At 36.3% G+C, this 3,333-nt stretch overlaps 1 long non-coding RNA gene across 1 annotated transcript in view; it reads left to right on the top strand.

Moving 5' to 3' along the window:
- LOC104964744 (uncharacterized) overlaps positions 1-234 on the top strand; it is a 610-nt gene extending 376 nt beyond the window's left edge. Inside the window, exon 2 of the long non-coding RNA XR_800463.1 lies at positions 204-234. This is a non-coding gene — a long non-coding RNA (uncharacterized lncRNA). The remainder of the gene's footprint in view (positions 1-203) is intronic.
- Positions 235-3,333: the final 3,099 nt, after the last annotated feature.

Below are 3,333 nucleotides of genomic sequence, written 5' to 3' on the forward strand. Positions count from 1 at the left end.
GGAAAAAAAAAAATTCAAAATGAAGTCGCCTTGTCCGCAAGGGAACTTGAGTCGCTACTAAACAGGTTAGACCAAGGTGCATTACTCCAGGGTGAAAGAGCCAAATGAAAATAATACACATGTGAGGAACTACATTACCCAGAATCCCCAGCAGTTTACTTCCTCATTACAGTGACAGATCTGGGGACGAAATCATCGCTGAGGTTCGAGGGAACGCTGTCTCGCACAATTAACACTGAAAAAATAAGGTTAAATGAACATTAATACACATGTGGGATGTTTTACTCACCTGTTGCATCAGAGGACATTTCATCGTTTGACCACCAGGGGGCACTCTGACACTGTGTGTGTGAGGAAACTGACAAAAACACATTTTATAAAGGATACAGTAAGTCTAACAGGGCAGCTTGAACTCACTGTGAGCTGCGTTTTGTTCACAGCTTTTAGTCGTTTTACATTCAAATCAAACGCTTTTTAATTTGATGCTGTTTATCTGCGGTCTTCTGACACATGGCTTATCAATAGTGTGTGTTATTAATGAGTCAGGGGCACAGGACACTCCACTACACACTGACATACACACAACATATTGAGTGTGTGCAATACAAAAAGGTACTGTAAAGTAAACACAGACACTTGTGTACTTTTTGGGAGAGTACTGCAATGTGTCACCGAGTACCACAACTGTCGTGTAAATGCAAATATATGTACACAGATTTGTAAAACACATACATGGTGTTTTTATTTTTTATGTATGTTCTCTGTTCACCATCATCTATGCATCTTGAATGAAACAAATGAGAAAAGTATTTGCATGTTGCCAAAACCATCACAAAAGTTGGATGTATTGAAAAATAAAAAACGGAGTATGTTTGAAATATTAAGTATTAAAGGGAGAAAAGATTTAGTGAAAGGTTGGGTAAGAGTCTATTTAAAAAAATGATTAAAAGACGTGTTTCTGAATATCAGAATGAACCAAAATTGAAGAAAAATGTGTTTTATTTACATGCTCTACTTCCACACAGCCGGTTAAGATATTTTAAAGAAAGCTTATTTGAATAATTTCTGGTCCAAACTCAAGAATTATTGGATTTATTGAAATAAAGTATGATTTTTTTCTGGCCTGATAATTACCACGCAGGCTTAATTTGAAACATTAGACATGCGTCATTAATTATATACAAATCTCTACACAGAGTTTTAATACGCAGAGCCTGCCGTATACTGCTTGAAGTATTATTCACTCCGCCTTCTGTTAATGACTTCTTGGATATTTGCAGCTCTTTGAGACACTTTCTGCTCTGATTGACAGTCGTGTTTTGGCACACACACCCACACTTCCACTCTTCTCCTCAGCAGGAGTGTGTTCCATTTTTTGCAGCATTGATTACATCCAAATACAAACGGATTATGTGCTTTCTTTGTACGGCTGAACTTTAAGCACTTAGAGCTGCTTTTCCTATTGGATAAACACTTCAAATGAGAAGGAAATAGCACCTAAATTAACCATAATCCATCTGATTTAGGACGCAGGAATTACATTTTTACAATCAGAGGTCATGATTTATGCCATTTTCAATTTGATCCGTTCACTTCTTCATATTTATCATTATTATTTTCTTTTTGTAGGATGAGCATAATGTATCTTCACAACACATTTGTATTTATTAGCATTTGCAATTTAATTACTAAAAACATGAATCTACGGTTTCTTGTTGAGCCACAAAAGTGCATTCGTCCGTCTCATCTAAGAAACAATTCAGTCTGAGGTTTATTCAGTCATTATATATTTCAGAAAACAACTTTTAATAGGTCATTTTATTTGTTTTAATGGTCAACCTGTTAAGCCCCATTCCCCCGCGGGCGGGGGAAAAATCGCAACATCTGCAAGAAACAGCGTCTGAGGGCTTCTTAACATTTAAAAACCTATTAATGTGTCATACCCACTTAACGGGAAGAAACTCAGACTATATTAACAATGTTTTGCAAAACGAAAAATAAGGGTAATAGCAAAGGCTCTGAATTAGCCCTGAGCGAAAAAATGCTAACACACTTACAGTAGCACAGAACTCACGTTAAAATACCCTTGTTACTTATACTCGTATCTGCACAAACAAGATTTCGATTAGCAAGTTGAGATTCGACAGGTATTAGTATCATTACTGACCGATCCGAACTCGCGACATGAGAAGCTAACAAAGACATCACACCACGTAGCATTAGGTAGCCAACACGGCAATATGTCTGACCTTTGTTGTGTTCTGATCAAAAGTTGTCTTCAATGGCATTAAAACGATAAAAACGCTGCTGAAGGTTAATCCACAGGTTAATCCAATGTGTCCTTTTGAAATGATTTCTGATAATCCATCAGCAATAAACCTAGTTTTCAGATTTCAGAGCGTAAAATCTCTCATTTCTCAATGGTAACGTGTGTGTATGTGGGAATCCCCCTTCGATTCTATTGGCTCTAACGGTTCAAATGAGATGTCAATCATCAAAATCAACCAATGGGTTCCAGAGAAACGGCAAATACACCCATTTCCGCCCAAATGACCCCAGAAGTAGGTTTTCTTTTGCTAAATCTGTCTAAAAAGGTCAAATATCACTTGTTTTGCATCAATCTTGATACAGGGTACTTATTATATGCTGTAGTTTGGATTCATAAAGCTTTTAGTCTACTAACCCATCATCCAAGGTTAGTTTTCACTATAAGTACAAAATATCTTTGGGACGGACACTATAATTTACAGTTTTTTACCATGTTCAATCTGAATTTTCTTAAAAATAAAAAAACATCTATATTGATTCTGACTTTTCTACATCCAACTCACAGGTTTATCATTACTTTGAGATAAAAGATTATTAATTTAACCCTTTTAGAAGGGAAGATATGGTCATTTGTTCTGGGAATGTCATTTTCGAGCCTGAAACCTGAAAAACAGGCTTGGGGCTTAAGAGGATGATTTTAATCAGCTACGTATGGAATGTTAAGGTTTAGGTTAGCGTGTAAGCGAGTGGTAGCTACATCTGTGCTAACGATGCTAATCGTAGACTCCAAGTTAAAACCATAGATTGTATAAAGGTTCAAACGAAATAGACACATGTTAAGCGTTAAGTGGGATAATACTGTAGAACAAACGGCTTCTGTTTGAGGTTGGTAAAATAAGGTCATCCTTGTAACTTAGAGAGATATTTTATTATGTATGTAGGAATTGTATGCATCGCTAAGGTTAATTTAAATTGGCTATGCTCAAGTATGTAGACAAGCTAACGTCAAAGTAGTGTACGTATGTGAAATCAACCTCAACATAAGATGTGTGTACATTACAATTG

This window comes from Notothenia coriiceps, unplaced genomic scaffold (genome assembly GCF_000735185.1).
Source record: "Notothenia coriiceps isolate Sejong01 unplaced genomic scaffold, NC01 NC01_scaffold00001929, whole genome shotgun sequence".
Classification (NCBI taxonomy): domain Eukaryota; kingdom Metazoa; phylum Chordata; class Actinopteri; order Perciformes; family Nototheniidae; genus Notothenia; species Notothenia coriiceps.